Source organism: Microtus pennsylvanicus, chromosome 3 (genome assembly GCF_037038515.1).
Source record: "Microtus pennsylvanicus isolate mMicPen1 chromosome 3, mMicPen1.hap1, whole genome shotgun sequence".
Classification (NCBI taxonomy): domain Eukaryota; kingdom Metazoa; phylum Chordata; class Mammalia; order Rodentia; family Cricetidae; genus Microtus; species Microtus pennsylvanicus.
In genome coordinates, this window is record NC_134581.1 from 62,902,071 (window position 1) to 62,914,871 (window position 12,801).

At 42.6% G+C, this 12,801-nt stretch overlaps 1 protein-coding gene across 1 annotated transcript in view; it reads left to right on the top strand.

Annotated features, from left to right (window-relative positions):
- Positions 1 to 12,289: 12,289 nt before the first annotated feature.
- Arid3b (AT-rich interaction domain 3B) overlaps positions 12,290 to 12,801 on the top strand; it is a 48,743-nt gene continuing 48,231 nt past the window's right edge. Inside the window, exon 1 of the mRNA XM_075965798.1 lies at positions 12,290 to 12,397. The gene's annotated coding sequence lies outside the window, so the exon portion shown is untranslated. The remainder of the gene's footprint in view (positions 12,398 to 12,801) is intronic.

Consider the following 12,801-nt stretch of genomic DNA (forward strand, 5'->3'; position numbering starts at 1 on the left):
CGTGCGTGTGTGAACTTGCATGTGTGGAGGTCAGAGGATAACTTGCAGAAGTTGGTTCTCTCTGTCCACCATGTGAGTTCCAGGGATCAGTCTCAGAATTCAGGTCTTCAGGCTTGGTGAAAAGTGTTTCTACCTGCTTAGCCATTTTGCCAACCCCATTTTGGCCTTTTTTCTTTCAACAGAGTCTCCTGTACCCCGGTTGGTCTTGTACATACTTAGTGAGGTTGCTCCTGAACTCATGAACCTCCTGTTTCCACATTCCAAGTGCTTAAATAGCCATTGTGTACCATCATGCCTGGTTTGCCATCTATCATTAACAAAGAGTCCTTTGGAAATATTTATTTGACTTTTGTGACTAAGCCATAGAACTAGAATGCTCCAGGGGAGATCCCGCAATGTGGGAACAGGACAGTCAGTTGCTGCTGATGCCTTGTTTGTGTGAAAACAATCCACACAGAGCTCCCTCACTTTGCAGTGGGTGACGGGAGGAAGTGGTAGACACACAGATGTAAATGCCATTCTTCTGGTGCGTGGATTCAGAAGCGAAACTGGCTGGCTGAACTGCCCATATTAGGAAATGGCTGGTGAGTAGATGCTTGCAGTGTGAATCTAAACAACTCGCCCCTTTCCATGGTGTGTGTGGAGGGGAGAGATAGAAGAAAGAGTTAATCAGAGTGGTTTTAGAGCAGTTATCTTTATAGCTGCTCCATTATCTTTCTAACCAGATCTCAGTAGAGTCCTGAGTTTACAAAATCCAAACTTCTGGGTGAATATGATTAAGGTGTGTAAAACTAAATTTAAAAGATATTTAATGGAACTTTTACTTCAGGTAGAGAAACTGAAATCCCAGTTCAGTTTTTAAAGATAGGGTTTCGGAATCAGATTCCCAAACGAGCTTACCCATTTTTCCCTGGAATTGGGTTTAAAAATGTGTGTTGTTGATTTGAGCGAATCTTAGATTCAACATAACCTCTTTCTATAGAACAGTGATCAGAGGCCTGGGAGACAGACAACTTCTTAATTTCTGTGGTATTGAATAAATTTCAACTTAACAAGATTTTAGTAGCTCTCCTGTTCCACAAAGGGAGTTCCAGAACAGCCAGAGCTATTACACAGAGAAAACCAAAACAAAACAAATTCAATAGCTCTTTGTGTTATATGTAGCTTACTTATGTTAGCAAAACTCTAGGAGTAAAATAGCATTAATTTTGCAACAGGTACATATTGCTGTGTACAGCAATAGAGATAATAAATTAGTCCCCCAAGCATACCAGACTAAAGCAAACACTCCCATCCTGTACTTGGGAAAGGGCACTTCCACTGAACTGACTCCATAGTGTCCTTGGATTCTCTGGTATCAGGATTCTAAACCATCTACCTCAGGAGACTTGTGATTTTGAGATTATCCTCTGCTACCTAGTGAGATTCTGTCTCAAAAACCATATTTTGGGCCGGAGAGCTGGACTCAGCTGTTTAAGAACTCTGAGTGTTCTTTAGGAAACCCAGGTTCAATTCCTAGCACCCGCATGGCAGCTCACAGTCAGTCACTCCAGCTCCAGGGGACCTGAGACACAAACATACAGGCAAAACATCCATACACATAAAAAATAAGATAAAATTTAAACCACATTATAAAGCCAGGCAGTGGTGGCACATGCCTTTACTACCAGTACTCGGGAGGCAGAGGCAGGTGGATCTCAGAGTTCAAGGCATTCTGGTCTACAGAGTGAGTTCTAGGAAAGCCAGGGCTACACAGAGAAACCCTGTCTTGAAAAACAAAATAACAACAACAAAAACCAAAATAAATACCTGCCTAGTATCCTTTGTTGAAGTTAGCAGGTTGTTCTTTGTTTATTTTGTTTTTTTAATGTTGTTGTTTGGGGCGGGGGGGGCTTTTTTATTTTTAGAAAAAGGAATTCTAGCAAAACATAACAGCAAAAAAAAAAAAAAAGTGTGGTTCAGGTCTATTATCACAGTTATGTAGGAGACCGAGGCAGAAGGATCACAATTTCAAGGAACCTGCCTAGGCTAGAGTTCATGGACAACCTGGGAAACTTAATGGACCCTGTCTCAAAATAAAAAATAAAAAGAGGGCTGCAGATGTGGCTTAGTGATAGAGCACTTGCCTAGCACACACACACACACACTCACACACACACACACATATACAAACACACACACTCAAACACATATACAGAGAGAGAGCTAGAGAGAGAGAGAGATCCATTCCCCATTCACTACTGGTCCTTAAAAATAAAGTTCTCTTTGTATTGAAGCCATATTTTTATTAATTATTTGTAGGGTGTGTGTCCATGCATGTAGGTATGTGCACATGTGTGCAGGTGCCCACAGCTCTGGCCTTGGGTCCCTGGAGCTAGAGTTACAGATAGTTGTGAGGCACCATGACGACACTGGGAACTGAATTTCCAGTCCTCTGGAAGAGCAAGTCCCCTCTTAACCTCTGAGCCATTTCTCTAGCCCTGAAAATAAAATGTTATGATTAATGGAAAGACCAAACCCATATAGGTGTCTGTGGACACATTTACACCAATTGGTTGACGCTCTGTTACTCCTAGCCAGCCAGCCTCACTGTCAGGCTGACCTCAGTTTGAGCACATTTTCCGCTTAGTCTCATCAACACTTCAAGGGCATCTGTCTTACTGGGCCTCTATGTGTTTGGGGAACAATCCTATGGCCATTTCTTTTGTTCTAGGACAGATGGCTTGGATTGCATCCTGGCTCCATTTTGCTCTAATAGTCTGTGTGTCCACTGCACTCTGGCCACCGTGGAAACCTAGATGAACTTTGCAAAGACAGCTTTAAACTAAATATTAAGGAGAGTGAAACAATACATTGTTGCTGTAAATTTTTTATTACATTTTATTTTCTTGCTTGGGAGTGAAGTTATGCTCCACTTCTCACTTGTAGAGTTCAGAGGACAACTTTCGGGAGTTGGTTCTCTCCTTCTACAATATGGGTCCCAGAGCTCAAACTCAGTTCATCAGGCATGACAGCAAAAGCTTCTACTGGCTGAGTCATCTCTCTAGCCCTGCAATGGTGTTTTAAAAGAAGATTGATTAATTTTAGGATTTGCCTTGTGCTTGTCATACAGGTCTGACTTCTTCTATTCCCAGACGAGAAAGGAAATCAGGTCAAATTACATCTTCAGAATGCTGGCAAACCTCAGATCAAAGCTTGGAAAGGATCTTGGCAGGAAAGAATGTGCTTTTTTAAAAAAAGGCAAAGGAATTATGGTCTGTTCACGCCCAGGGTGCATCATCACTGACACCAGCACTATCACTAACACACACACACACGCACACAAACACTTTTGAAACAGGGTCTCAGGCTGTAGCCCAGTGAAACTGGCCTGGAACTTACTTTGTAGTGCATACTTGCCTCAAACTAACAGCAATCCCTTTGGCTTAGCCTCCCTCTAGTCCTGCAATTACAGGCATAAGTCCTTTCACCTGACAGGAGTTATCACCTAGAAAAAGTTTTCAAAGGTTAGCTTTGGATCCCAGCAAGTAGGCACTAATATTTCCCCCAGCCTGAGTGGCTAGTGCAGGCTACTTTATCACACAGGTAGGTCGCCAGACACCAAATACCAAATGTCTAGTTTAAAATCCAAACAGTTCTTTGAAAGAGGAGACTCCAAGGTGTAGTCTGATGGGATGTCCCCTCCCTGTAGAATGACATTTTAGAAGCCCAATCAAACTGCAGATGATATTGAGATTCCACCCCACACACATGGAGACCCTGCTGAGTGTGTTAACTTGATACACCACCCTTCAGGAACCCCTTCTGTCACATTCTTTCTCTACACAGGTCGCTTTAACACTAGTTACTCAGCAGAGCTTAACACACGCCAGCAGAGGTTCCTGAGGGCATACTTGATCTCATGACCAGAAGAAACTTTCATCCTTCACTTGTATTTTAACTTTCCATGATGATGAAAGGTATAGCAACTTCACAACAGTCTTTTCCAGTCTCGTCAGAGCAATTAATCCCAGAAATATCCCTTGAGGATCAAGGGATTATTGCTGAAGATGCAATAACTATTAATTGCAAAGCCAATGCATTGTATGTGTCTTCTGGGTCCCCAAATTGACATCCACTCATATTGTAATTTGTCTTTCTGTTAAAGGAAGTACTTTAGGCTCATTGGCATATCCAGACCACTATCATCACTATTCTCGTGCTTTGGAGCCATTACTAAATGAAACAATGATTATTTAAACACAAATACTAGGGCACTACAACAATAGATCTAACAACTGGGATGGATACTAAGTAGCATATGCAGTATAAATACTCTTGATAAAAAGATCCTGCAAGATTTCATCATGCCAATCAAAAGAGCTATGTAAAAGTCTTGTACTGTTTATTTCTAAAATTTCCCCTTTATAATTTTGGGTCCAGACGTATCATTAACAACTAAAAACACAAATATGGAAGCCATAGATGAAGGGGACAACTGTAACAAATCCAATGAGAATTTTTCAAGTGACACATGAGACACATGATACGTGAGATTATCTATCCTTCATATATATCCCTTATGCAAGTTTTTTTGCAGCAAATAGACAAATGTATAAGAAATTTGATGAGAGGATTTGGGGACACAGTCCAAGAACGAAGTCATGTGAAGGAAATTCACAAGGATATAATATTACCTAAGTAAACAGAAAGTGCATTGTAAACAACTTCTAAAACTCTAGAATTAAAAGAGACATCTTGCTGCCTGGACAGTCACCAAAAGTTCTTCTGTAATGTTGGGGTATCCATCTTCGGCCTACAGTATCTGGCAGACTTTTCCATGAAAAAGGGAATTTGAAAGACTGTTACTCCTATATTGGCAGCTTGTCAGTCATTTTCTTCTGTATCCTGCAGCATGTCTGACAGTTTCTTTGGTGGGGCAGGAATCCTGAAGGACTATCTCACCTTCTTTAGGCAAGTTCAGCAGTCATTTTTCTGTGGGTCCTGCATATCCAGTTTATACAGTATACTGCCAAACAGTCCAGGGAAGAGCAGTTTCTTGCCCACATGGCTAGCTTTGTCATATTGAAGGCAAATTCCACAATGAGTTTCTTCAATGCCCATCAACCTCTCTGAATTTTTAGTTGATGCTGCCAGAAGCAGACATATCTCACTGTCAAGAAAAGCCTAAGTTCTTAAAACATTTAAACATTTAAAATGACATATTCTGTAAGACTTTGAAGTGTTGAAGATTATCTAACTGAACTACATCTCTGTATATTTAGAAAACCTATCTATCATGACTATGAATTTGACTATTATAAATGATTATCCATTAATCTGTAATTTTAACTATACATTACATTTTAAATGAGCTGTATAAACATAATAGCTTAAACAAGAGCAGAAACACATGTACACAGTGTAATAAAATCGACTTTAAATTTGTATCAATAGACCAAAGTCCCCAGATTCAAATGTTTCTCTATAGTCAAGAAATTCAAAGAAAACACAATAATACACATAATCCAGACTCTCTGCATATTTTCCATTTATATGTGACTGTTTTCTATTACTTTTAAATATTTATTTAATTATTTAAGTTATTATTTAGTTATTTAAATTAATTTTATTTAATTAATAATTTTAATATTTGATATCTTTACTCCTTTAATCTATGACCATCTGTACTCTTGTCTATACTCTTTTCCCTGTCTCTCCCAAGCCTATGTACATATTTTAAACACACTATGACCCATTCAGAGGCTTATTTTTGTTTGAAACTGTCTTTATTGAGTATCTATAATCATTTTCTGACCAGGAGCGCCTTTTTTTTTTTTTAGGGCTAAGTGGGCATGGCTAAGACCAACTTTCAGGCTCTGCCTGTTAGCTCCGCCCCATTCAACATGATGGGGATATGTTCACTGCCCCGGCTCCAGGGACGCAGCAGGTCTTTGTCACCATTAAGCAATTTGTAACACGCTGCTCACAGACCCTATTTAAGTGTTCCATAACAGGACATCCTGAAAGTGCCAGAGCCGTTTGTGCCATCAGCACAAACCAGGAAGCCAGCTCTTAAAGAAGTCATGCCTCTGCTCGCTGCCAGCAAATAGAGCCTATCTGAAAAAAAATGTAACTACCAAGAAGCTCCAATAGACTCCTATTTTTGTGGGTCTAGAAGTCCCCCTTTTTTTCTTCCTTTCTTAGGCTTTAGGTGAATGTATGTTGCCAAACACTGGGTGTCATTTTGTAAATGGAGATTGTTCATTTGTTTCCACAGTCGCCCAGGAACTATATTAATTACAACACTATTTGGCCAATAGTTTAGGCGTATTTCTAGCTAGTTCTTATATCTTAAATTAACCTATTTCTATTTATCTATGTATCACCACAAGGCTGTGGCCTACCGGTAAGGTTTTACTGTCCTTCTCCTTCGGAAGCCACATGTTGTCTCCTTGGCTCTGCCTAATCTCTCTCTATATTTCTGTTCAGATTTCCCGCCTGGCTTTACTCTGCTCAGCCATTGGCTGAAACAGCTTTATTCATCAACCAATAAAAGCAACACATATACAGAAGGACATCCCACATCAAGGTATAAATTGTCTGATACTCTGAATAAAGTTATTGCATTTTTAGGCTCCATTCTCCACGTTCCACCGTCTCTGAAATGGTAAGCAGGAGGGAAAAAAGAAAATTTAGTGGGGGGAACTTATTAACTAGGCCAAACATATGAGGATGAGATGATGGCTGTAGCTCTGGTCCTCCAGTTCTCAGCAGTTTCAGGAAGTGTATCAACCAAATCCACCCTGACGGATGCAAAGAAATACTTCCTTTACCTTTTGTTTGTTGCTCAATAAGGCCTGGATGGTCTAGAATAGAATGGCTCATATGTCTAGTGGTCTGAAAGCTGTTTGTTCTAAAGGCTCGTGCTTGAATATGGAGCAACTCGTTAATATATCTGTTGGAGTGGTGTCCTTGTATCTGTTGGCCATCAGGTCAACTGGGAGTTATTTAGTCAGAGAATGTCTAGTAACAAGAGAGGGGAGGTCCCTATTCTCTTCACTTCACATTTCCTAGCACCCATTCCTAGGATGGGGCAAAGAGTAATCTGTCTCAGCTACTGATATCATCGGGGTTGTTTTCCTAGACCCACAACTGTAACCTGGAGAGTGTAGTAATATGAGCGGCGGCTGGGCCGGCTCGGCTAGCTTATGCCCCAAAATAATTACACAGACACTGTATTCTTTTAAACACTGCTTTGGCCCATTCCTATCTAGCCTCTTCTAGGCTAATTCTCACATATTAATTTAGCCCATTTCTAATCATCTGTGTAGCGCCCCTAGGTGCGCTTACCGGGAAGATTCTAGCCTAAGTCCATCCTGGGTCGGAGCTTCATAGCGTGCGTCTTCCCTGGAGCGGGTAGCATGGCGTCTCTCTGAAGGCGTCTGCTCTGGAGAGGAGAGCTGTCGAGTCTGACCTCACTTCCTCTTCCTCCCGGCATTCTGTTCTGTTTACTCCACCTACCTAAGGGTGGGCCTATCCAATGGGCCTAGCAGTTTCTTTATTGCTTAGCTAATGAAATCAACAGATTGATATATGACACTCCCACATCAGGAGAGGAGCTAAAACTAGAGATTGGCAAGAAGCTAGATCTCCCTAGGGTCCTGCAGGCTATGTGAAGAAATCTAGGCCTTGATCTCAAGAGCAATGTGAAGCCATAAAATGTTTTAGAAGGAAAAAGATAACTTCTTGGGCTGTAAAAAGAACAGTAATACTTCTAAATTTTGACAGGAAGAATAGTGAAATATAACACTTTAGTCACAGAATGTTGAATTAAGGGAAAGGCTTTTTTTTTTAAAGAAAAAAAAATGGGCATGCTGCTTTGAACACATCCCTGTGCATTCATGAGTTGGAAACTTGAGTCTTAACACAATACTGTTAGGAGGTGAGGATATTAGGTCATGATGGCTCTGCCTTCATGAGCAGAGTAGTGTTATTAATGGATGATCTAGATAGGCTTCTTCCAAAAGCAAGTTTGTCCCTTTCTTACTTCTCTTGCACTTCCTCTTTCTGCCATAGAATGATGAATCATGAAGGTACCAAGATAGGGGCTGTCAATCTTAGACTTCCTCACATGTGTGTACACATGCATATGTATGGCGGGCAAAGGACAACCTCAGGTGTCTTTTTTTTATCTTTTTTAAAGATTTATTTATTATGTATACAGTGTTCTGGTGCCAGCAGGTCAGAAGAGGGCACCAGATCCAGATCTCCCTACAAATGTGTTGGGAGCTACCATGTGGTTGCTGGGAATTGAACTCAGGACCTCTGAAAGAGCAGGCAGTGCTCTTAACCACTGAGCCATCGCACCAGCCCCTCAAGCGTCTTTTTTCCCCCAGGAGTTGTCCCTCTTTGTTTTTGGAGCGAGGGTCTCTCACTGACCTTGGATTAGGATGAAGCTAAAATGACTGGCCCTACAGCCATGAGGATCTACCTATCTCTGGGATTACAGGCACATACCACAGTGCCCAGCTTTTTTACATGGGTTCTGGGAATGGAACTTAGGTTCTCATGCTTGTGTACCAAGTACCTTGAAGACTTATCTATCACTCAGCCCCATGAGTATTTTGTTTGCTGTTTGTTAATGAGCACTCAGTCTCAGGTATTCTATAACAACAACCAAAATAGAATAAGGGGCTGGAAATATAGCTTAGTAGCAAAGTGTTTACCTAACAAGTGTGGGCCCTTAGGTTCACTCCCCAAGACAAAACAAAACAAAAAATACGCTAAGAAAGTGGGTGAGACTTGAATTTGCTTGAATACTGAAGATTCAACATTGCAAGAGGCTAATGGGAGATTTCTGAGAACTAAGGAGGACCTGAGTTCAAATCCATAAAACTTCAGTGCTACGGTGTGGCAGAGACAGGAGGATCTCTGGGGCTTGCTGGCTACCAGCTTAGTTCTAGATTCAGTGAAAGACCCTGTCTTAAGGCAATAAGATACAGAAGGGTAAAACAGGACACCCAAGGTTCTCTTCTGGGCTCCATGTGTATGTCCCCACCCCCACAAATAAAAATTAAAAACGTGATGACTATTCTTAGTTATCAACTTAACTATATTTGGGATGAACTACAATCCAGAAATGGAGGGCGTATCTGTGATTGGATCTTGGGGTGGGATGACATACACCTCTGATTAGGATCTTAAGGTGAGAAGACACTTGCCTTTAATCCAGATCTTGAGGTGGAAAGACATACCTTCAGTCTAGCTACACCTTCTGCTGGAAGCCTATATAAGGACACGGAAGAAGGAAGCTCTTGTTCTTTGCTTGCTTGCCCTTGCCTTGCTAGTGCATCCATTCCTTTGCTGGCATTGGAGCTACTTCTGGACTCCAGCATACACAGAAGACCAGCTGGGACATCCAGCCTTGTGGGACCGAGCAACCACTAGATTCTTGAGCTTTCCATTCACAGCTAACCATTGATGGATTAGCTGGACTGCAGCCTGTAAGTCATTCCAAAAATTCCCTTTATGTGTGTGTGTGTAGATATATAGATAGAGATTCATTCTATATCTCTAGAGAACCCTGACTAATACAAAGCACAACAACTGAAAGGTTTTCCTTTTTACTACCCCTTTATAATCACCCTTCATATTTTTCCAGTTTCAAGAGTGTAATTTTGTGACTGACTTGTGTCACTCAACAAAATGTCTTTATTATGTTATATCTATTGCCAAATTGCTATAGCTAGCAATTTTGCACTCCTCTTCCTTGCTGATCATGGATCTGCTAACATCCCCTTGGTGCATAATACAACTGTCCTACCAGTTAGTGAGTTGGGCTCAAAACCTAGTATCTTTCCTGACTCTCCTCTAACCTACACACCCAGAATACCAGACTATCCTGGCAACTTCACTTTCAAAATAGACCTAAAATCTGACCACTTCTCCCCCGCCATAATGACGTCATCTACTTCAGGACACCATCATCTTCTCCCCTGCCTTAATGGCATCATCTACTTCAGGACCCCATCATCTTGTCCCCTGCCGTAATGATGTCATCTACTTCAGGACACCATCATCTTCTTATCTTCCTCCAGGATTATTGCTTCCCTCTTTATCTGTCTAGCCTCATGATCCACAAGCTTCTGTGCCACAACTAGAACCGTTCAGTTAAGAGGTTTAAATCTGATCAAATTATTTTTTTGGCTCAAAACTTTCCATGGTGTTAGTAGTGACTGGCAAAAATAATTTTATGTCTATTGTAGTCTGCATAGTTGAGCACTTGGCTAATTTCTTATGTAATCTCTATCACTTGCCCCTCACTCGACCATAAAAGTCAGTTTTCTATGAGCATTGTTTCCTTGTTACTGTTCGTGCTACTCTTCCTGTCAATCTGTCAAACACGTTCTTACCTCAAAGCATTCAAATATTGTCTCCTATGTTTGAACATTCTTTCTGTAGATATCCACTAGATGTGAGTCACCTCTATGAAATCAGTCCCATTTCGGTTTAAGAGCACCTTATCAATGAGTTCTTCTCCAGCATCTAAAAATAGAAGTTGCCTGACACAATTGTTTAATCTTTACCCTGCTTTGTTCTGCAAAGCACTTACCGGGCACTATGTATTTGGCTTCCTTTCTGCAGAACCAGTAAAGACCACTGAAAGCAGGAAATGAGTTTTGTTTACTGCTCAATAAACACTGAACTGAGGACCTGGCTGGGCATGCACAAGGAATTTGGTATTTTTGATTGCATAATTTATAAAAGGGAAAAACAGGCTGGGAACACACACAAGTAGATTTCTAGATTTTAGGGCATTCTCTATTTTCTGTTACTTATATGCTAAGGTAATCAGGGGAAGTTGTATGTGAATACAGAGTTAGAGATTCACAGAGATGGTGAGGATCAAGCTGAGTAGAAGAATATAATGAACTTTGAAGCCACCTTTAGAATTCATTTTAAACGGATAATTTAGTGGCTCCAATCTTTTCAATCAGATCATTTTCTATGGCAAGATACAGGTATGAAAAGTATAAAGTCTCTTCTGGTTAGAGGTCTTAGTTGAGGAAAAGAAAGGTTGGGGGATTGAAAGATTGGGGTTGTAATGAAATGCCACTGAATCTAGGATAAGGAAGGAAGTAGAGGAGGTTAAAGTGTAAGAGATAAAGGAGATGTTTTCAGCAGATTGGAGTTTCTGATAAAAGTCCAAGAGCGATGGTACCACGTTTGAGCAATGTGGGAGGAAATGGTTCAGTATCCTGATACACACTAAAAAACCCACAGTTTTTAAAAATAATAATAATAAAAAAAAACTCCATCGAGGACTCAGGAGATGGATTCGTCAGTAAAGTGTTTGGCACCAAAGAAGAAGGGCCTAAATTTGGATACTCAACACCTAAGTAAAAAGCCTAGTGTGCTGCACACCTGTAATTCTACCGCTTGGAGAGGTAGCGACAGGAGGATTTCTGGAGCTTGCCGGTCAACCACTCTTGCTAAATAGGTGAGCTACAGATTCAGTGAGAGGCCTTGTCTCAAACAAACAAACAAACAAACAAACTAACTAACTAAAAACCAAAACCAATAGGAAAGGAAGGAAAGAAACCCCAGGTTTTGACTGGGATTGGAAATCGGGTGTAAGGCTCAATGTTAATTGGACCTTAGACTCTGGATCAAGGAAGATGATCAGAGGGGAGAAAGTTAAACCACGGAGGTGCACGTATAAACTGATAGATTCACTATAACCAAGCGTCGCAGAAGCAAGGCTTTTTGTGTGTGTTGTTGTTGGTGATTAGGGCGGAATTGAGGATGGAGGTGGCGCTCCAGGGGTTGCAGCAGCCCCTGGGGACGGGAAAAATCTCAGTCTAGAATAATTCAGAGATAACCTGATAAAAAACGGGAATGCTTAATGAAGACTGGCTGAAACATAGCACTCTTAACCTCTCTCTTTAACTTATTGCAAGGAACGTCCAACCTCCGCAGCCAGAAAGCAGAGTAGATGTAGTTACCCTGCTTTTTTTCAACTCCCCGCGAAAGCACTCTCACCGGACCGCCTCTGTGTCTGCGCTCTCCCATTGGCTGACGCTTCCGCCCGCCTTAAATAGCTTCCGCCCACGGGTCTAACCGGAGGGCGGACCCTAGGAGTCACTTCCGCCTCGTACCCCACCTCCCACCACCTCCTTCCCTTTTTAGCTGCTTCCGGCCTCAGGCCCCGCCCCGGTCCGCGAGGCCCCGCCCCTGACTGCCCCTCCCCCGCCCGAGGCCGATGGCCCGGCCCCCGCGGCACCGCTTCCGGTGTGGGCCCCGCCCCGGCTGTGGCCCCCAGCTGCGGAGAAGTCGGAGGCTCAGCTGCTGCGCCGGGGCCTGAGCGGCTGCCTCCTTCCCAACCGCGAGCCCGAGCCCGGAACGCTGCGCATAGGTGAGCTACGCGGGTCTGGGTTCTTTCAGCCGCGGCGGGAGCGGGGCTGTGGCAGGTGGAGGGGACCGAAATGGGAGGCGAGGCAGGTGTGTAGGGGAGACGCGGGCCAGCGAAGCGGGGGGACCGCTGAAGAAGAGTGCGAGCGCCGGGAGGAGCCCTATCCTCCCGGTGCCCAGAGGGGTGATCTGAGATAAAGAGATGGGGAAGGTAAGAGACCCCCGGGGAACCTCAGGGCGCGCTTAGGTGGAGTTGGGATGCTTGGAGAAGAGCCTGGAGATTGGCAGAGAGGGTTTGGTTGGAGTAAAAGTGATAGGGCTCCATTGGGAGGGGGTAAAGAATGGACGGAGAGGCTCGAGGGGGTCGGTCGGGGACGGAGCTGCTGGAAACGAAGGTAAGGGAAATGG